The 23,200-nt window shown below is 39.0% G+C and overlaps 1 long non-coding RNA gene across 1 annotated transcript; it reads left to right on the top strand.

Annotated features, from left to right (window-relative positions):
• Positions 1–5,280: 5,280 nt before the first annotated feature.
• Positions 5,281–22,239, top strand: LOC309606497. The gene is made up of 3 exons (XR_014231891.1): positions 5,281–5,512; positions 15,750–15,852; positions 20,493–22,239. It is a non-coding gene; the product is annotated as an uncharacterized lncRNA (long non-coding RNA).
• Positions 22,240–23,200: the final 961 nt, after the last annotated feature.

Raw genomic sequence — 23,200 nt, 5'->3', positions numbered from 1 at the left:
CTCGAGTGGGTGGCACAGGTGGCCCCCAGATCACTGCAGCCTTGGAGGCCGGGGCAAGGAAGGTTCTGAGTGCAGCAAGGAGCAATTTAAGGGTTGGATTTAAGGCTGACAACATACTTGTCATTCAGTCCATTGTGTGCAGCATGGAGCATATAAATACAATACAGGGAAGCAGGGAGGGCAGGTAGGAGACCCTCCAACAGCATGGGTAAGAGGTGACGGCTGCTTGCACTAAACAGAGATTGCAGATAGGTGGAGTATCAGAAAACAGATGCTAATTGCTGTCGAGTAGAATGTGAAGCAAAATGGGAGAAAGAGGATTCAAATTTGATTCCCTGGTGCTGCACACGTTTACTGATGTGGAGAAAGATTGGAGGAGAAACAGATTTCATTTATAAGCCTGTGGCGTAAGTGTTTTTGTGTTTATGGATAATGAGAGAGCTTTAACTTTCCCCCCATCATTCAATGCAAAAGTGGAAGAATATAAATCAATTTTTCCTGGATTTATTACCTTCAGAAATACACATTTTGAATACTGATCTTCCTTTCTCCCACTTTTTTGAATGTTTGGCCTAGCTGGTCTGTAAGTACTGGTATGGTATTCACGCCTCTGAATGTAGAATGGCTGTTCTGTTAGTGCCGCCTTACCTTCAGAATGTCCACTAGAGGGAGCTACTACAATGTTTTTTATTCATAGCTTTTGATAACTATGGTGAAGTTAGTATCTTCTGGTCACCCATAGACTTAATAAATATTATGTCGTTATTTTTTATAAAATTGTATGCATATTTTACATACAAGATCCTGGAGTGTTGATCAGAAACATTTTGGAAGGAGAAAATGTAGGAAATGAAGGGGAAAAAAAGAAACTCATCGTTTAAATAATTGGCAACAAAGCATCTAAGTTAAGCTGTGATTGAGGAAGAATCTGAAAATATTTTAGTAAGTAAGGCATACAGGGTTATATAAAATTTAATAGAAACCAGTGTTATTATCTTAAGATGTGTAAAATTATATTATTCACTGTGCTGTCTTTATTTTTTCTTTTAAGTGAATAATAAATATTTAAGAACAATTTAAAAAGTTACCTTTTACATGGTCCCCAAATCTGTTTTTCCTCTAAGGTCATACGTTACTGAATATAAAATTTTTCTACCATAGGAAGTTTTTAGAGCACACGAGTCACATAGTATAAATATCTCCAGTTAAATAAATAACACAAAATAAGCATAAACATAACAAGAACAAAAACAACAATAATAGCAACCATTTGGGTGCCGCTTGATCTCCTAATAATGTTATGTGTAGATTCTTATTTAATCATTTCCATCAGATCGGAAATGTTGGTTTCAGATACAGTGCAAGACAGGCCAGCCCTGGGGCGTCCCTTCCCTTTGTTGTGTGCTGAACCATGAAATGCTGCTTGAGGACAGTAGCAGCAGGGTAGCAGCAGTCCACACAAGGGTATGAGCGACAAAGACATCACTCAAAATGGAGTTTCTTAGGTGCCAGTAGATAGATGAGCGCCCTTCCAGTGAAGCATGTGTTTCTAGATAGGGATTGCCCTCCTCCCAAGGATCTAACACGTAATGTGTTGTGAGTTCTGAAAGTGCCTTGGATTTTATTTGTTACCTCCGGGTATCAGATAAAGTGGTAAATACCACCTTTTTAATTGGCACTGTTCCATCCTAACCGACGGCCATTAGCTCAGCCTGCTGGGGAATCGGCCTTTAGCTGTCTGTCTGAAAATAAGCAGGTCAGCTCTGCACAGACCCAACTCACAATGAGAGAAATAGTCCAGGAGGTTTGAAAACAGCATGTGACAATAAAATCTGAGGAAGAAAACTTTCTCAACCACGAAAGATATGCATTTGATATATCTTAACATTTTTTTATCCAGAGCACATGAAAGAAATCATAATTTAATGATACAAAACCTGGGATGTGTTAATTTTTAGCTCAGTGGTTCTGAATTCTGGCTACACACTGAAATCGTTTGGGAAAATATTAATCTCAGATGCTCAGGCCACACTTCATACCAATTAAATCAGAATTGCTGGGATTAAAATCCAGGCATTAGTCATTTTTTAAGTTTTCCAGGTGACTCCAATGTGCAGCCAGTTCTGGAAATCACTGGTGTAGTGTAGTGTTTCCCAAATCTTTATATTATAGGAGTCACCTTGGGATCTTGTTAAAATACTGATTTTGCTTCAGTAAGTTTTGTGTGAAGCCTGAAATTCCCAGAAGATGGCGATGTTGCTATTCACATACCACTGCTCAGCCTGGGTACCAGGCAATGTGGGTGGGCTTTCCTCTCCTCTATCAACACAGAGCTCCTAAAAGGCCAGGAGTCTTTCAACTTATTTGGTGATGTGTATTGTTGCTTGATGGTGTGGAAGCTTTTGGATATTTGACACAAACCTCAGCCCATCGTCTGAGAGTCTTTAGCTTTGCTCCAAAACCCACTAAGATTCTCTGCTTAGATGATTTTTTTCTTTCAGGAAACCCGGGCAACAGATATTCAGATTTTCAGCAGGAAGGAGTTTATAAGCAACAAAGTGTATATAAATTAGTGGAAGCACAATGAGTTTGTGGGCAATACATTACCCCCCTGATTATCGTATCATTAGTATAGTAGGTAAAATTAGGTCTGTGGATTTTGAGATGCTTTTCCACTGAGTCAGATATGGAAATACAGAGAAGTTAAGAAACTTACCTAAAGTCACACAGTAAATAATTGGTGAAATCAGGATTTAAACCCAGGCAGTAGGTGTTTCTAAGCCTTTGCTTCTAACCACCGTTTTATACAGCTTTGCAATAAACCTGATACTTAGGAACCAATTAATAGATGAGAAAATTAGGGCCCTGAAAAGTAAGTGACTTATTCTATTATCAAAAAGTGGTCAATGGGGCTTCCCTGGTGGCGCAGTGGTTGAGAATCCGCCTGCCAATGCAGGGGACACGGGTTCGAGCCCTGGTCTGGGAGGATCCCACATGCCGCGGAACAACTAGGCCCATGAGCCACAATTACTGAGCCTGTGTGTCTGGAGCCTGTGCTCCGCAACAAGAGAGGCCGCGACAGTGAGAGACCCGCGCACCGCGATGAAGAGTGGCCCCCACTTGCCGCAACTAGAGAAAGCCCTCGCACAGAAACGAAGACCCAAAACAGCCATAATTAATTAATTAATTAATTAATAAGTGGTCAATGGCCAGGGATGGGTTGAAACTCAGATTTATTTTCTTTCAGTTGTAAAGTCCAAGTTGTTCTCCATGTAGCTTCTGAAACCAAGGGAGAATCTTGTCAAATACCAGAAAATACTGACTTCTGAAGAGTCATGAAGACATCCTTTGGATTCAATTTCCCTTCCATTTTCTTCTTCATGTATGTTATGGACTGTCCACGCTGCAGCGTGGACTAAGTACATCATAAAATTAATCAAATCATTATGGAAGGCAGAGAGTGCCCTCCTTCCTGCCGAGAATCTGAATATCGCTGAGGGGGAGACTAAGTATCCAAGAGGAAAGGGGGTGGACTCAGAAGATGCCTTAGCGAGACGGGCTGGCAACACTCTCCCCACAACAGGACAAAGGATTTTGAGGGGTAACCATCAACCTGCCATTTTCCTAGCTTGCTTTTAAGGTCAAGAAGTGGAGGTTTACTTCAAAGGTATCTATTATTGCTCGTGTTTGAGACAGTGGTTGTGCAGAAAACGTCAAGTGGACCCCATGTCAGTGGACAGTAAAAGTGGGATTTTCTGTTATTTTTTTTTAAATTGTTCTAAGAAAGTGCCTACAGGAGAAAACATAAATCTTGTCTCTTAAATTGTCACTATTCTATGAGTGGGTAGAAAAGGGATTCCCAGCCTTAGCAGTAGTAGTAGTATTTCCAAATAGGCTCAGTAAAGCTTGTCATTTTAGCTTCAGTAATAATGAACCCAAACAAGAGTGGATGAACGTGTAGACTTTCCCTGGCCTCTGCCCTCCTTCCAATTTCAGACCAATTTCTTTGGCCATTGTGTGCCTGGAGCAATAAAGAAAGAAAACATCTAAAGCAGACTGTTTCCCTCTTTAGGTCTGTACCATGTCCCAGAAAGCAGCAAGGTAGGAGGAGAGAGGAATATTGCTTTGCCAGCTTATACACTAAATTAGTCATCATGTGTGTGTGCAGAGTGGATGAATAACAGATATTTGAAGAAGTGATTACCAGTTAACCTACCAAAGATATGTGTTATGTCTACTTTAAACCAAGGTTAAATTTTAGTGGTTTATTTATGTAGACCTTGGTGCTTACCAAAAAAAGGTCATATATTTTTGAGAGACAGAGTAATGAACTGCCAATGCAAGTGGTTGAAAACGAACATTTGTTAAAATCCTAGTTCCTCCACTCTACCCATGTGTGTTTTTAGACATGTTACATAACTTCCTTGAGCCTTAGCTTCTTTAGTTAGAAAGAGAGAAAACAAGTCCCTCTTTCACACATTTGCTGTAAGGATCAGAAGTAGCATGACAAATACTCAGCATAGAGCAACCACCAATGAACGGTAGTTTATTCATTTCATAAATGTCTACTGTGTGCCTTTCAAGTTCCAGATAGTTCTTGAAAATACAAGAATGAATGAAATATGGGTCTTGCTCTCCATGCATGTACAGTCTAAAGGCAAGACCCCTACAGAGAGAGAGAGAGACACTAAGATAAGGGCAAACACGATGCTGTTTATCACTATTGTTATTATAGAGTTTGGCCCCTCTTTGGACCAGGCTTCTTTCTTCACCACGAGCTCACTTAAACAAATTAGTCCATTTAATCCTGAAACCATGTGCAGAGGACCATGAATTAATGGGCTAGATAGTGTGAGTTGCTGTAATAGAAACATGATTAGAACAACACTGTAGTATCAGATGTCACACTGGCATTATTTTTATATTTGAAGGTCCCTCAACTAATAGTCCTATCAGATCTCTCTTCTCCTTCCCTGCATAAGGAACATTGATTGAAGTGAAATGGATGGGATTTCTTGTATTTATCAGAATTCTGTTCTACTATAGAGCTTGTTTTGAAAATAAGGATTTGTTTCAACACAATTGATATATTAGAGGACAAATGTGAAGTCTGCATTTACTTGTGCATGAGTCCATCTACAGAAAACACTAGGTGAACACAGAAAACCGCACCCAACTGAACCCAGCCAAATAGGAATACACAAAACACACACATGCAAACCCTCAAACAATTACCAGCTCCCTCAGCCATTTTGTGTGTTATGAGCCTCACGCATCCTCATCTGCATCACAGAATTCCCTTAGATTCGGATAACACCCCTTCATGATCTACAACACTTCCATAAGCAAACTTTAGGTCTCTGTCAGTATAAAGTGGCATGTTGTGGGGTGGAGTCAAGATGGCGGACTAGGAGGACGCGGAATCCGCGTCTCCTCACAACTAGGGCCCCTACCAGGCACCGGTGGGGGACCACGGACACCTAAAGGCACGGGAGGAACCACCAGCAACCGGGTAGGATGTGGGGCTTGGGGGGAGTGAAGGGGGAGGAGAAGTGGAGGCGGGAAGGGACTGGGGCCCCTGAGGGGCGGCTGGGGGAGGGGAAGGGATCCCACGCCCAAAGGGGGAAATTGGGGAACCATTGGGAGGGCAGAGGATCAAAAGGGAGCGTGGCCAGCTTTCCCCTGCCCGCTTGGGCCCCTAGGAACCTTCTGAGATCCTGGGCCTGATCCTCTGCCCACCTAGGCCCGCTCCAGCCGTGCGGGTCCTGAGGGAGTGGGAGGGAGGGAAGGGGGAGCAAATGTAAAGGCCGGACTTCTGGGACCAGCACCCCTGAGGGGCGGCTGGGGGAGGGGAGGAGTTCCTACACCCAGCGGGACCCACCCACGGTTAGGGGTCCAGTGGCGATGGGGGAGACCCTGGGGGAGACGGTGGGGGAGGGGCAGAGGACTGGAAGGGAACCGGGCCAGTCCTTTCCCTGTCCACTCAGGCACTGGGGAGCCTGCTGGGCTCCCGGGCCTAATCCTCTGCCTTTGGAACCTCCCTCCTGCCACACAGATCCCAAGCCCCGCCCCTACACCCCCACCCAGGGCCCCACCTCTACCCTCGGACACCCCCTCCGACGAGCTGGGCCTAAACCCCACCCACACACCCTCACTCAGGGCCCTACCTCCAAACTCCGGAACTCCACACTCCACAGGCCCTCCTTTCCACCTGCTGCCTCTCCCCTTCCCTGCAGATCCTAAGCAGAGGCCCCGCCCCACGCTCAAACGTCACCCCCCACCCACCTAGGTCCCACCCCACCCAACACCCCCCCCCCCCCGTAAGTTCCGTCCCCTGCCTAAACTCTGCCTCCATAGCCAAGGCTTTTATTTATTTATTTATTTATTTATTTTCTTTTTTCCTGTTTTAGACTGGGGTTCTGTTTTACCTTGTTGATTCATTGTTGTTGATTCTTTTATATTTTTATTTTTCCTAAGAAGTCTTATTTTTCTCATTTTATTTTATTCTTTACACTTTGTTAGTGATCTCTCCTTTTGGCTTGTTCTCCCCCTCCTTTTTGGGGGGGGTTCTAAATGATTTCAAAAGTATTTTGAGTCTTTTACATAAAGAAAATACAAGAAAAAGAAACATGGCAGATCCATAAAATATATGGAGGATAAAACTGTCCATAATTTTAAAAATTTTACAGTCCATAAAAGTCATCATAAAAGTCTCAAAAACATGAACCTCAATTATAATAAATATATGACCTACTGGAAACGAAATTACTGTTACTAAAACTACGGATAAACTGCAAACGTATTTTAAACAAACATCTTATTATCCATTTTAATGGCAAACATACTGAGTAAGTTTTAACTTGGTGTCCTCTACGGATTGCAGATAATCTGAATAAATACTTTCAAATTTGAAAAGTAGCTTTTGGTAGGAATTTGAACAATCCTCCAGATTGGCCATGATTGCAGCCCAGCCTTGGTGCTGAAGATGTTCATCATGGACCAGACCTTCACAGAAAGAGCCAAGTTTCTTGGCAACTTCGTACATTTCCACTGCAAGTTGTGTCTTTGAAGCAACAGTGTGAAAAACTGCAGGCATCATAAGGGACGCTTCAACTTTTCTTACCATGTCATTTTCTGTTGAAAAGGTAGTTTTAGGAATAGCAGGTAGACGTTCAGATAAGACCATTTCCTTGTTAAAAAGAAAAAGTGGATTTGTGTCCGTCCCGGCGCTGTAGGTGCACACTCTCCGGTCTGCAGCCGTGCACTCTCCCCCGATGACCACCAGCACCTGGTGCTGAATAGCGATCTTGCGCTTGCTGTGGATGGCACGCTTCAGGTCAGCCACAGTTTGCACTGTAAGTTCAGTGTCAAATGTCAGGGTGGTTCCAGTGTTCACCAGAAATACATACAACTTATGATGATTTCTCTGGATTCTGTGAGCTTATACCGCATTCTGATACGATTACGCCAGGCACTCTGAAAAGGATTACCACTTTTCTTAAAAAGCAGACTAAAAGTGTCTTATGTTTGCTTTGCTTGATACTGGCAACTGAATGGCGTTACTGGTTAAACTCAGTGAACGGGCAGCGCCGCCTCCTCCTCCGCCGGCGGCAGCAGCAGGGCCGGCGGCTCCCGGCACCATCTTCCGCCGCCGCCTTGTCCTCGGCGGCTGCTACCAACCGTCCATCGGCGCCGCCAACCGACACAAGCGCCGCGGCCGGGGCCGCCGCCTCTGGGAGGCGGGGACGGGCAGGCCCCTCGGCTCCGGCTCGGGGGCCGGGGGAGGGCGGGCCGCGGCCGGTCAGAGCCGAGGGGCCGGGCGACGGGGAGCCGAGGCAGCGCCGGACTCGTCAGGGCTGCGGACACGCCCTCCTTTTCTTTTTCTTTTTTTTTTTTTTTTCTGTTGTAGTTTTATTTTACCTTGTTGCAGTTGTTTCAATTATACTTTTATTTTTCCTAATATATTTTTTATTTTTCTTATTTTATTTTGTTTTTTATTCTTTGATATTGTACTCCTTTTTTTCTTTCTTTCTTCCTTTTTTTTTTTTTTTTAACCGTGCCGCAAAGCTTGCGGGATCTTGGTTCCCAGGCCAGAGGCTGGGCCCGAGCTTCTGTGGTGGGAGCTCCAAGTCCAAACCGCTGGACTGACAGAGAAACTCAGACCCCAGGGAATATCAGTTGGAGTGAGGCCTCGCAGAGGTCCTCAGCGCCAAGACCCAGCCCTATCCAACTGCCTGCAAACTCCACTGCCAGACGTCTCAGGCCAAACAACCAGTAAGACAGGAATACAGCGCCACCCATCCAAAAAAAAAAAAAAAAAAATGGAACGACAAAAGAATTTGTTACAGATGAAGGAGCAAGGTAAAAACCTACAAGACTAAATAAATGAAGATGAAATAGGCAACCTACCTGAAAAAGAATTCAGAGTAATGATAGTAAAGATGATACAAAATCTCGGAAACAGAATGGAGAAAATACAAGAAACATTTAACAAGGATCTAGAAGAACTAAAGAGCAAACAAACAGTGACTTACTATTACCAAATCATATGTCATTCATCTTTTGGAGAGTCAAAGAAAGTCCTCTTTCAAGCAGTTCACAATCTAATGTAGGAAATGGAAGATAATAAATTACATTAGAGTAAAAGAGTAATATGAAAGAGTAGGTACAGGGATATTGAAGAAGAGCATGTGGCTTTATCTTTGATGGGAATTTTGCATTAAAGGCTTACCAGAGAAGTTAACAATTAAGCTCCACATTGAAGCTTAAGAAACACTAGTTGGCGAGAACTGTACTGATCAAATGAGCAGTTATGCAAAGATTTTGAGTGATAAAGAACATTGGGGAAATGTAAACAGGTAGGTAAACCTAGAGCATGGAACTTTTGTGGGGAAATAGCAAGGGATGTAAGACAAAATTTGCATTCATATCTGAGGAATGTTGGTCTGTTCTATAGGCAATAAGATATACTTTCAAAACTGTTAAAGGGATGAATGCCATAACTGAATTTTACATTTTAATGAGAGTATATTGACAGACTATAGAAGAACAGTTGGTAGATCGCTCATGTTAATGACCCTTCTGGGATGCTGGTTAGGAAGGAAGGAAAGAGCTTTCAAAAAATAATAAGAATAGGTAAACTTCTCACTCCATTCAGCAGTCAATGACTGCATTATTTCTTTGTCTGGTTTTCTACCATCCTCTCCTATCGACTATCAAGCAACTATTTTTGTAGTTAACTAATTCATACCCAATTTTGGACAGAAGGGATAAAGTACATTTTAATAATTCAAGTTTAAGGTAGTTTAATGTGGCAATAATCCAAGTGTGAGGTAATGGGGAGCCTGAACTAAGTTAATAATGAAAGAAAGGAAAGTGGTAACAGGTGCTGGACACATATTGGAGATACTACGGACAAGATTTGGCTGTTCGTTGGATATGAAAGACAAAGGAGAAGGAGTCACTGATTTATGGAAGGCTGTTTTGACTGGGCTCCGAGATAACATGAGGTATAGGGAAGTCAGAAGGAGGAGGAGCTGCTTTAAGTGTCTAGTCTGTGACTTTGATTTTGTACGTAATGTAGCAATGTGTCAGCAGACTAGGAGATTACACATCAAGTTTTGAATGAGTAGCCCTGATGTTCCATGAGTCTCTGATGAGTAGTTATCAAAGACATAATTAAATGTAAGTATTATAATTCATTTGAGAAGCAATTCCAGGGAATGAGAGTAGGGAAGTAGAAAAGTAAGACAGGGAGTGGAAGAAGTTAATAGAGTAATAAAGTCATCAATGTAGGTATCTGTAGCTTAGTCCTGCTTGGAACCCCAGGTGATTTGGAAATGGCATAGCACACATGCCTCAGATTTATCCCACCCCAAAGGTGAAGGACCTGGGGTATTTATCTACTAAGACCCCTTAATCATTGTTTGAGGGATGTTCCCAAGGATGCTAATTCCCTAGAACTCCTAGCCTGCCTTTCACATGAACAGAATAGACACAGATGATGAGAAAAACCCTGTAGGCAAAGACACACAGATGCTAACAGCAAAATTCAGGAAGGCATGTACTAAAATGGCAAAGGCAGGGCACTGCTACAGCAATCTTTAGAGGTTATGTGTTCTAAGAATGCCAAATTCAAATATTATAACATTATTTGCAAACACGATTAATACTTAAGTGAAATTATTCGTCTTTGAAGACATGATAAGGGCACATTTTCATGCTAACACACTGACATCAGCTCTGTTGCTGGCATGCAGGCATGATAATAGTCACTGGAAATAGAATAAGAAAAACAACATGCTACGAGACAGAGAAACCAGAGGAACAATTATATATGGTTAGAGAAAAAGGTCAGTGTTTTCATCATGTACCTTGTAACTTAGAGTGTGCATTCTGAATGTGTTTATGTGTATGAATGGTATATGTTTATGATGTTCAAGTTACTGCTAAAGTAATTGTACCTGATGGTTTCCACCTGTATCAGAAATTTCCTTTTTTTCTTCACTGGTAAACCCTCCTAAAGACATACTTTTCTCAGACATTCAGCTGGACTATGTACTACTTATTAAAACTCTGTTATGATTCTTTTCCATATCCTTATTAAATGACTGTATTTCACCTTCTGTCCAAATGTATGTATAACCATTATTACAAATCAGCTGGTTTCTTTACTGATGATAAAGGATTCTCCCAAAATAAGTTTATCATCTAAATGATTTATCTAGGGCTTTTCACTTGTGCCATGAAGCAAAGCGTTGAAAGAAATACAAATTGAAATAAGATAAAGAAATTTGTGCTCGTCCTGCTTGAATAACAAACTCTAGTAATAATATAATACAAAATTTCAAAAGAAATAGCCTCAAAACTGGAAAACTGGATAAGATAGTTAAGAAAATAAACGGTGTGATAAAATATTAGCCATCACAGTACTACTTACAGAGATATTCTCTCCGTGCATTAATAGCGGCAGGTGTATTTGAGTGATAAGTGTTTAGATATCTAGAACAAAAAATCGATTTTTCTCAAGAACAATACACTTTATTTTTTCTATTAAAGTGATCATTAAATGTATAGTTAAATTGTAATATCAACTTCAGAAATTGAAAGTTTTTTACATACACGTCTACACAAATCAAAAATTATCAGATAGAATGTCTGAAAGTTCAAGAAGTATGATCACTGATACTCTGAAGATCAGAAACATTTTACTAACATAGAACATGAGTCAGAGTAATGGATCCTTGACCTTGACCTTGAGAATGAGAAATGAGTTCTAAAAATCACTTACATAGAGTAACATCTCAATCACCACTCAACAACTCTAATGAATTTTACCTTTCTCTGGGCAGAAAAGAAATATGTCTTACATATTGAACCATGCTAATTCCAGTTTGAGAATAAGTTGATGACATGTTAGGTCATTTTGCTTTCCAAATACTCAAAGTAGGCTTAGGTCCTGTGGTTTGACATTTTACACCAAAAGATTGGGAAGCACCTCTTGTCTATGCAGCGTGCACCTATTCCTATGCCCAGAGATGGCCAGAAGCAGGAAGATAGAGTAAGAAATTAGTAAGAAGTCTGTTTTCCCTGAATTCCCAATTCTGTGCCTCTTCCACTCCATTTTGTATTATTGTATAATTTTTCCCAATATAAACATAATATGTACTGATTGTATAAAAATTTTTAAATACAAAAATATATCATGAAAAAGCAATCAAAATTAACCATAAGCCAGACATCCCCACAATCACTGTTAATATTTTAGGATATACCTTCACATTGTATTTTTCCTGCACAATTATGTGATTAGAAATATATCTTAGTGCACCTAACTATTGTTTTTATTGGATTACTTCCACAGGATAAAGTCTCAGAAAAATGATTATCCGTTGAAAGCGTATGAATAAGGAGTGACATTTTAGTGGTAGATTTTGGCTATTGGCAAATACGTGGCTGCCTCCTTCACCAAAGCGAATGATCCAGTCCTATTTATACGAATAATACTCTAAAGCTCCATTTCATGAACCCATCCTACTGCCCATTTTATTTTACTCTTTTTATGAGTAATTTAATAATTTTTTTATCATGAATTTTATACTCAAGTATTTAGATTTTCTTATTTGTCTGATTGTTGCATGGGAGTTATGACCCAGGAGCTTAAAGTTTGGCTGAAAGAACAAATTTCAATTAGCACAGATTAGAATTTATTGACCTTGGTTTTTCATGACAGACAAATCAGTCAGTTAATGACTAAAATGTGCTTTTGACATATAGAGAAATCTTCCTAGAGTATAGACATAAATACACCAACAATGACTTACGATTATCTTCAAAGCTAAGTCTAATCCTTTTTATCTTGGCCTTCATGGTCCTACTCAATGTGGTCCTTATTTCCATTCCTAAATTTGTCCTTAGGATTTTTCATCATGTTATAATATATGACATTTTTGAGGGAATATGGGCTTTATAATTAGCTTTGATTCCAACTTCTCACCAGAATACATGTTTTCTCTGTCATCTTGTCAATTATTTATTTTTGTCAAAACTCTAATAATACCCACTTCACTGAATTCTTGTAATGATTAAATAAAATCAGGTATTTCATGTGAAATGTACAGCAAGGTGACTAGCACTAAAGAACACACTCAAGAATGTTATGTTCCTTCTCTTTTCTTTGGTAAGACTTATACTCCAGCCAAACTGAAATTATATTGCTTCTGTGCTCTTCTAGCCACTTTCCTCCCCCACAGAATTTGCTCATGTAGTTCTCTCTGCTTTGGGGGATACTGTACCTATTTTCACAGTTGAGAACTTCCTGTCTCAGAGATCCAAAGCAAAACATCTTCATGAGGTATTTGCTCACCTTGCCCCTATAAAAAAAAAAAAATATATATATATATATATATATATATATATATATATATATATATATAATTTTTCTGAAATTCCATCACAGTGCTTTATCTGTACTTCTGTTGTCATTATTACTTCTTTCCTCCTATTATAATTATGCATATACGTAGAAAGACAAGCTATAAATTATTTAAAAGCATGAGTTTTAGAGTATGAGGGGTATGGCCTTTATTCCATTCTATTACTAACTTCTTGTGTATGTGTGAAGTGAGTTTTCAACCTCACTGTGCCTCAGTTACCTCTTCTTTAAAATAGTACCCATTTGTGAGGTTTGTGTGAGTATAGAGCTTGACACAATGGATCTAAATGGTGATGATGATGGTTATGAGCTTTGTGAGGGCAAGTCCAATTTTATGAGACTTGGGAACCTCTGCAGAAGTGAATAACATGTATGTATTGAACACAGTAATAGGAACCAAGTGGCATGATGTTGTGTCCTGCTGCCATATGCGCCAGTGTGTTCTCTCTGATACTTGTAACATCATGGGCTATCTTACTGTTTATCTCTTAGTGCCTTTGACATGTCTTCCTTTGCCAAGATGTTGGGAGTTGTTAGAAATGCCCTGTAGCTGTTTGAAAAAATAATTATCATAGTGTTATCATACCATGCATGTATGTTTACTTGAAAACTTAATACCCATTGCCTTAAAATGTAACATGCTACATCACTCTCATTTAATTTGCACAAGTAAATGCATCTATTGACATTTTTGTTCTTGATAATCCCTAGTTCTTACTTGCCTTAAAACTAGCAGATACAAACCTATAGCTAGGGATAGATAGATCTTAAAATGTTATGTAAGTGACGTCCCTGGCAAGTATTAAGAAGAGGAAAATGTGCGCGTTCCACTTCCATTGTGAAGTGTAAGAAAGAGAAGAGAGACAAATACAGAACAAGGTGGTGTGGCACCAGGATTCAGACTTTCTTTTTCTCTGACAGGAACCTAAATTGGAGGGTAGTATAAATATTTGTAATGGTATGGAGAGTCTGAGAATATTTGTGCTATTGGTGTACATACACAAGCATCAACTGAGGATTCTAGGGGCCTCTAGGAAAATCCATGCTTTAATTTTGTGCCTACATATATGATACAAAGATGAAAAGGGGGTAGGCATATAGATGGACCAGGAAGTGGTCCAAGAATTCTGTGATCTGTGAATGGTATGCAATGGATTTAGAACTTTCTGCATGCCCTGCTGAAGTGACATGGAGATTTTGGAAGGTGCGTTGAACTGCAAATGCCTAAGAGGTCATAGTATGCCTAATTTTAAAATTCCCTTCTATTCACTAATTACTAGGGAAATAATACTTACCTTAAGTAAAATATTTAGTAACCAAAGCATCTGTATATATTGTTCTTGCTTTAGTTCTGTTCAGTGTTTCTCAAACTTAAGTGTACTTAAGAATTATATAGGTTTATAAAATGAGAACTACAAACAAAAATATAAAGGTGCTTTCAAGGTGAGGTTGGCCGGTATATGGTTTGTTTATTTTATAGTGATTACCGGAAGTATGTCCATTTAGCATTCTGCTGATGAACAATTTAAAGCAGTAGCTTGAAACCACAATTCCCTTGTGGTTTGATGATTTTCTTTAGCGTTACATTTGGGTTCCTTTCTCTTTGCTTTTTTGTGTATTGTAAGTTTTTGGTTTATGATTACCATTTTATATGTATATGCGTGTGGGTATATATGTGTGTATATATATATATATATATATATATATATATATAAATATAAAAGATATATATATCTCTCTATATATAGAGAGAGATATATATATCTTTTAAACTGATAGTCATTTAAGTTCGAACACATTCTAAATGCTGTACATTTTTACTCCTCCCCCATGTTTTTTGTTTTTGACATATGTAACATATTTTTATGTATCCCTTAACTACTGTCTAGAGCCAGAGCCCAACATGGGCCAGGGTTTCTCCTGGGATGTGCTGAGGGCCTTTATCTTGGTGAGAGTGCTGGAGCCAGAGGGGCTAGAGCTGGAGCCTAGCTCTAGCTAGGTGTATTGTGGCTTCTCCTGGGGCATGCTGAGGGCTGCTGCCTTGGCAGAGGGCTTAGAGCTGGAGCTGGGTTTGGGCTGGTAAGTATGCTGGGGCAGCCTTGGCAAGCCAGCTTGAGTTTCAGGCGCTTTTCTGTCTGCTGCTTCTGTGCCGGCATTCAGAGCAAGTAAGTTCATACTCACCTTTAAGAGGGGAGTCTCGGTTTCTTATAGCCCTCTGACTCTCCTGGTCATAGGCTCCACTGGTTTTCAAAACCAGTTAAGTGGCTTATTTTACAGGTGCCAGTCCCCAGGGCTGGGGTGCTCAAACTGGGGCTCAAATCCCTCACTCTTTAGGGAGGATCTCCTAGTTTTTGATATGCCCTTCCTCTTTTGGGTTGCCCACTGGGGGTGTGGGTTCTGATTGCTTTCTCCCCCACCTACTCATCTCAGTGTGGCTTTCTCTTTGTATCCTTAATTGTAGAAGAACTGTGCTGCTAGTCTTCAGGACATTCTCAGGAAGAATTGTTCTATATGTAGCTGTAGTTTTGGTGTGTCTGTGGGAGGAGGTGAGTTCAGGGTCTTCCTACTCTGCCATCTTGAGCCCACCTCCTTGAAAATGCCTTTTAATATATCTCTGGGTTTTGTTCTTACAGATGCTATTGTTTGGAAATAATCCAGTCTGAGAAAACAGAGCATAATGGACCCTTTGAACCAAATTCCTCTCTCTTTCTACCCTCACCCATGCTCTCATCTTCTGTGTTCCTCATGGGATTGTTTCTCCTCCTGCTCTCAAACTACAGAGCTGACACTGTCTATATGCCTCTGTTTCTTTCAGCTTGGGAATTCTCTTGTGATAAGCGCAGTCCAATGCTAACTGGACAGAGGGATGGTAGAAAAAACACTTAAACACAGTGCTGTCACTGCTCTTCATTGCCTAAGTATGTTTGTTTGGTTTTTCTTTAATAAGGAAAAGAAAATGAATGTGTTTAATATTCTCTGTAATAGAGTGGTGGTGGGTAGCAAGATTCTTTTTTTCTCTTGTAGTGGTAACTGATCCTATGTGCACTGATTTATACATAAGAATGTTCTTGATACCTAAGGAAAACCAACTGTCATTACATGAATGGGCTTATTAAAACCTTACTGCCTTGGGCAAGTTAGCACTTTCTTTTTAAGTCCCTGAATGTAAACATCTCTAAAATAAGAAATGAGAAAATGTCTGCATGAGATGCCAAGGCTGCTCCTGACCCTAGATTAATTGACCCTCCCTTTAATGCTTTGAGGGGGTGACTAATAAGCAACATGTTTAAGTCATTGAAATTCAAAACATTACTCTTTTACCATCTAAAAAGGAGAAAAAAATTAATATGCTGTTAGGGTAGAGTCCTTCCAGTCACTGACACAAGTTGGATTCCTCCTTAAACCTGAGATTAGTTTTACTGTGAGATTTGAAGGTTTTACTGAGGTTGGGGATTAGGAGACGAGAAGAGGTCAGTCGTTCTTACAGTTTTTGTGTTAAGTGACAGAAAATCATCCCGTAGGTAAGAAGCTGTAGATGTTTCTATTATATTTCACTGCAGTGAGTAATTATCATTGATGAATGATAACAAGGGCACTGATTTGGCAAGCACTCCTATTTCCAAAACCAATAGAGCCTTAATAATTAAAAAAGATTTGTATAATTTACAAAGGAACCAAGATTTTACTGTGAAAAATGTTTTAAGCTTCCAAGTCACATAAATGTGGGTTTGCTCTGAGTCCTTGAGACCAGGAACTGGAGGCTGGAATGCTTGTAAAGATCATCTAGAATCCCTAATTATTATTCATGAATCTTCTCTAGGACTACTCCAATTAATGATCATTTAAAGTATATTTGGGCATCTCTAGAGGTGTAGGGAGCCACAAGAAAGGTAGCTCATTCCATATTGCGTAACTCAAAATTATGTTGGTCCAAATATTTACAAGGAGTTGGGTATCCCCTTTTCTACCTTGCTGATCTCTATGAGCATTATTTAAGTTTGCTTTATAAGGGATGTGTTTTAGTAGTGAGTATGGCTGTCAATATCAGAAGTAACCAGTGAGTGTCACTATTCTAACACAGACAGATATTTATGGGTTTGTTGTCATGTAACGATCAACATCCTTGCAGAAGCCATTAAAAAGTTGTAATTATGCAGAACACAAGTAGTTGGCTGGATGAATCAAGGGTTCTCTTATTCCACCCACATCAGCTACTGTAGAAATTTTGGACATTTACTGGTGCCTTTTTCTTCTTCACTAGTCTACTTCAGTTTTGCAAGAAGATAATTTATTTGCTTTCCCCTCAAAATAAAAAACTAGTCATTCTCCCTAAAATGCTGTTTGTACAACTCAGTTGTTTTACGGTCTGTAAACAACTTTCTCATGACTACTGGTAAATCTTATTTCTGACATTTATCCAATGGGTTATTGATATAAAGGGAACAATAAAATTCTGAGCATACATTTATACCAGGTTGCCCGCTAGTCATTCCCTGTATTTTATTTCTTTTAACTCCACAATGATGCAATGAAGGAGTCATTGTTCATGCCATTGCATAGATTAAAGAGCCCGAGAGGTGTTAAATAACTTGACTCAGGGTGACATAGTCAATAAGTAACACATCTGACATTAGAAGCCAAGACTGACTCCATAGCCCCATTCTTTCCGCTATACCCTTTTGCCCTCAGACTCTACATACAAAAATGGGAAGCTTAGAAACTAGTATCGCAGTCCTTGAATATGTTGGGATTTTGATGGACTCCATAGATTACACCTCTCTCTTCCCTGCCTGAGTTTTAAACCAGTTGATAAATAGAGCACTAGAGACTGACAGATGGCTATCAAAAGGTCAGCTGTATAACTGATGAAAGCTAGGAGAATGGGACTTTGATGTGAGCAAATGAGCTTGTCCAGTTTCCTCTTCTTCTGAACTTGAGACCTTCCCACCAAGTAACTGACACAACTGGGAAACCTCAGGCAACCTCCATAGTGTCAGACCCCATATTATGTGGCAGAAGAGAGGGGAACAGACCAAAATAGAGGATAAAAAATTGCTGAACCAAGCATTCCTAGCTCCTTTTTCCCCAAACTTGCAAATCATATAAGCCAGATAAACTAGATTTTTTCCCCTGGGGAAGAGAGGCCAGGGGTGTATTCTATTGAAGTCCTCCACTTAGGACTTTTGTATATGCAAGTTTATAATTCATATATTATTAACAAATACAGAAAACAATGAAAAGGAGTACTTAGCCCCCCCTTTCCATGAATCCAGGATTTTTTTCTTTAAACAGTTCACATTTATTATTGACAACAATAAAAATAAATATTGTATTGTATTATATACTGTATATATATTGCATTGTATTACCAAGAGTGAGGTAATAGGTTTATAAAACATTTATAGAATTTGATGTGCAAAATATGAAATTAGGAAGGGAAGTGAATTAAGACACTAGTAATAGAAGGGGAAACCAAAATTATTAGGGCTGAAAAAAGATGAAATGACAGCAGCATTTTTAAAAGAGTATAAGGTACTGAAAGTAGAGAGACATTACAAATGGCATGGTCAAATTATATATGCCATGTAGTTCCATTGTAAGGATAATCAGGTGATGTATTAGTCATGAATAAACTCTGTAAGCGTTTGTGCCGTGATGTGCTTTGAACTCTTACAGATGCATTCACAAAGGAATATGGAAAAACTGTCCCCTGAAACAGATGTGTGTTTATATCTGTAATGCCAAGCAAGATTATTTCAGGCCTTGTTGTCATATATTAATTATAAAAATTTGAGATTTTACTCTGAGTGAAGTGGAAGTTCATTGAATGAAGGGTTTTAAGCAAAGCGGTCATATTAGCTGGATTTCATTTTAAACTCATCTGCCTCATGTCTACTCACTCTCAATCCCAAACCTACCCCCATGCTCAGCAACTGTGATAGTAGAGAGACCAGTTAGGAGACTTGCAGCAGTGGAGATGGTGAGAAGTCATAGTTAGATTCTGGATATATTTTGAAAGTGGACTGAATGTGGGTTATGAGAAAAAGGAGTCAAGATTTTGGTCTCCAAGGTTTTCCCCATCAACTGATATGGGAAAAGTATGAGTGAATTTGGTCTGGGAGCAAATGTCAGGAGGTTCATTTGGGAATGTTGTGTTTGGACATGATTCGTTCAGATCAAGTGGAAATGTAAAGAACACAGATATGTGGTATAAATGCCTGGAGTTAGAGATATCTGGACTGGAGATGTGCTTTTAGGAGATATCAGTATTTAGATAATGTTTAAAACCGTGAGACATTATGAGATCATCAAGGGTAGGGAATAAAGATAAAAAAGAGAAGGATCCAAAGACTGAGCTGTGGGCCTTTCCAAAGTTGATAGGTCAGGAGATGAGAGTAATGCACAAAGAAGACTGAGAAGGAGCATCTAGTGAGGTTGGGGAAGAGCCATGGAAGAGTTGTGTCCTGGAGGCCAAGTGGGGAAAGTATATCAAGGAGGAAGGCACAAGCAATTGTGTCAAATGTCCCTAATATACCAAATAAGATGAAGACGAAGAATTGACCATTGACTTTGGCAATGAAGAGCCATTGGTGACTTTGGCAGTCTTCCTGGAGCTATGGTACAACAACAATGACAAAAACCTACTGTGGAAGGTTTAAGAAGAGGAGTTATAAATAATAGCTACTGACCCTACTTTTGTGGAATTTTGGAGCAAAAGGGAACAAAATAAATTGGGAAGAAACCACCAGGAAAACTGGAGTCAAAGAGGTTGCTTTTTTTTTTTTCTTTTTAATTTTTAGGGATTAAAACAGCCTACTTGTATGGTGATGGGGAGTTATCAACTAAGGATAGGGTGGGGTGGGGAGAGAGCATGGGAAAATTATTGGTCTGAAGTAGGCGAGAGTGATGGAAACTACTGCGTAAGTAGAGGAGATGGATGGGCTTAGTTGGGAGTGCAGTTAGTTTATCTTGAGTATCAGGCAGGAAGTCAGAATACATGGGTACAGATACCAGGGGGTGGGTGGGAGCTGTGGAAGTTTTCTTCAGATTGCTTCAATCTTCTCAGTGAAACAGGAAGCAAAATCATCAGCTGAGAGTGAGGATTGGGGAGGAGGTGTTGGAAGACAGAATTTGCAGTGAGGGAATAAAATATGAAATATCCTTCTAGGAGAGTGGCAAAATAAGATGACCAGGGAAATATATTTTGACTGCTCGTTAGCATTAAGGACCCATTCGAGGTTATTGTTATAAATTTTAGGGAGATCAGCCTACATGTTGACACATTTTTTCCTCCAGTTGTGGTTTAACTGCCCAGGTATATTCATTGAGTTGGTGTGATGTGCACATGCACACAGACAAACACACACACGACTCATACTTTAAAAAAATTGTTTTGTGTCTCCCCTGTTCTATTCAAAAGAATATTTTTAATAATATCCATGGTCATGTTACAGCTCTATCTGAGATGGTATTTTTAAAAATAATAATACAAAGCCTTGATACCATGTCTGTAAAACAGTTGCTAATATTTTTCTTCCTTTTGTCTTTTTCCCTCTAGACATTGAACCTGATTTTAAAACCAAACAAAATTACAAACAAAAAGCACTACACCCCAACTAACATAACCAAGTATGTAAGAATTGAAAATTATTTTAGAGATCAATTCCATTCCCCTCATTACAGATGGGGAAACTGAAGCCCATGGGAGAGGGATTGGCCCATAATACACAAGCTTCCATATAACTCTACCCATAGAATTTCCCAATCAAATTACCTTATTTGTTTTCTTTAGAGCCATATCACAGATGAGATTCTGCCTTATGATATGGCCAAGGGGTATTACTGGTTCGGATTTTGGCAGTCATGTTGGAACAAACTTCTAGGCGCTTTCATTATAGATCTTCTTCTGCAGAACAGGTGTGTAGAAAAAGGTCTGTGTTAATTCCCGGCAGATGCTCAACCTTTCTTCTCCTACATATGCAACAGCTCAGCTGAAGCAAAAGTAACCTATCCCTGCATAATATCCCTCACGTTATTTTTAGGAAAATGGCATTACTGTTGCCTGGTTACCTCTTTATTTTCTTAATTACCTCTTTATAATGTGAGTTTCATAAGCTATAGCAACCTCATGGAAAATCCAGAATTACAGATGATTACCATTGTCATTAACTTTCCAGTTTCCACTTGGAATTAAAAGTCTAGATACCTGGATTCTTGTCCTGTTTCTACCATGGATTTGTAACCTTGGTTAAGTAACTGAACTTTCTGGGCCACTAATTTTTTAACCTATTAAATGAATAAAATGGACTTGATCAGTGGTTACAATATTTTCTAAGTAGCAGCATCCAGGTTGTGTGAGAAATGAAAATGAAGTTGTTGTTTCTTTGTTTTTGTTTTTGTTTCTTAATTTAAATGAGAGCTAGGATGGCCCAGTTGACCGCTCTTTCAGCACCTTCCAACCTTCCCAGGTTTCCTTGAGACAGCTGCACAGAACCCAGGTTCTCCAAGGATCACAATTTAAAACTGCTAGAGGGTCTAATATCACTTCTGGTTCTATCATTTTATAAATATATGATGTTATGCTATGTGTGTGTGTGTGTGTGTGTGTGTGTGATGAAAATGTTCAGGCAAAAGATGCACCTATAGTTTGCAAAGACCCTTAAATACCTTAGACCATAGACCAGGAACTTTTATTTTTCCCCTCATTGATGTAGCTTCAAAGGAAAAGAAGTAGGCTCAAAGTGAGATTGATGGAGACCTTTGCCTTCTCATCCCATTTTTAAGTTCCATAATATAGATAAACTTATATCCGTTAGAAGAAGGTTCATGGTTAAGAGTGGTGGAGAGTGAGTAATGCCACAGATTGCAAAGTGGGGAGAAACTGGTGATTCAGCCCTGCTAAGCTCCAGGTACTGGGCAGAAGCTGTGAAGTCATCTGCCAAGATCCAGCCAGTCTGCCAGTTATCATGTGGTATCTGTCTCACATGATTCTTTACATGTAAACTGAATTTTACCCTCATCTTTGGAGAAGTGAGGAGAAAGGTTCCTTCATACAGAAGTGGTTAAGGCTTAAGAGTTCCATTTTCAAAAACCAACAAAAGTCAGAATACCTCTGATTATTCTAATGAATAATCTAAGGGCCTTAAACAAATACTACTTTCAAAATTCTTTTTATGTTTATATCACTGTAGAAGCAGTACAGATAACAAATTACAAACGCTGGAATGTATATAGTTCAGAGAAGAAAATAAAAGTCTAAAATATTACTATTTGAAGATTAGCAATTTTAATATTCTGTAATATTTTACTTTCAGCTTTTGTGTAGACATACACATGCATTAATGAAATGATAATGATACCATGCAAAAATAGTGTTACCACCAGCAATATATAAAAGTACTTTGTGATAAGATTCTCACAAATATTAAATATTATCAGTTTTAGCTTTTATAATATGATACCCTATTCTTGTTTTTATTTCTTTGATTTCTGGTGAGAATTAATATTTTTAGTATTTACATAATTTTTAATATTTTAAATTTGCTTTTAGAATAGAGCAAGCTTTCTCCTTAGGCTTTTATAGTGACTTGAAGTGACCACTTTTAAAATAGTATGCTTAAGTACATGGCAGCAGTGGCCAATGTAGGTTAACCTCTATATAATACTTTAGTGTTGAGGATTCATATGTTATATAACTAGTCACCAATGAGGAGCAATGATGCAGCATTACCTTTTTAATCCATTAAATTCATGTTAAATTATTGTGTTATTTGAAATTAATTTTCTCAAATTACAACCACATTATATATAATATATAACATATTTATAATATATTTATTTATTTAATAACATGTAAATCCCCCCATGACCTCCCAAAGCCACTCACCACAGGTGACCACTATAACAACTTAACATATTATCCTTCCTTAGTCTTTCCAACTTATATAATACAGATACATTCATAAAATAGGGGGATTACAACTAAGGAGGTCATAACATAATAGTTTTTGAAACTTGCTTTGTTCCTTAAGAATATATAATAATATCTTTCCACATCAGGACATGTAGAGCCACCTCATTCATTTTAATGGCTTCTTCATAGGATTGTAAAATTTTGAAAAGTTTTTTTAGGACTTGTTTTCAATTGTTCAGTGTCAGACATAATATGGTAATAAATATCACTGTGTGTCTATATTTTGGCTTTGTACATGTATTTCAGTAAGAGAGATTCCCAGAAGTGTAATTGCTGTGTTAAAGTTAATGTGT

Source organism: Balaenoptera borealis, assembly GCF_965194805.1.
Source record: "Balaenoptera borealis genome assembly, chromosome: 11".
Lineage (NCBI taxonomy): Eukaryota > Metazoa > Chordata > Mammalia > Artiodactyla > Balaenopteridae > Balaenoptera > Balaenoptera borealis.
The sequence above is the reverse complement of the archived record's forward strand: the minus strand, read 5'-3'. Positions and strand labels throughout refer to the sequence as shown.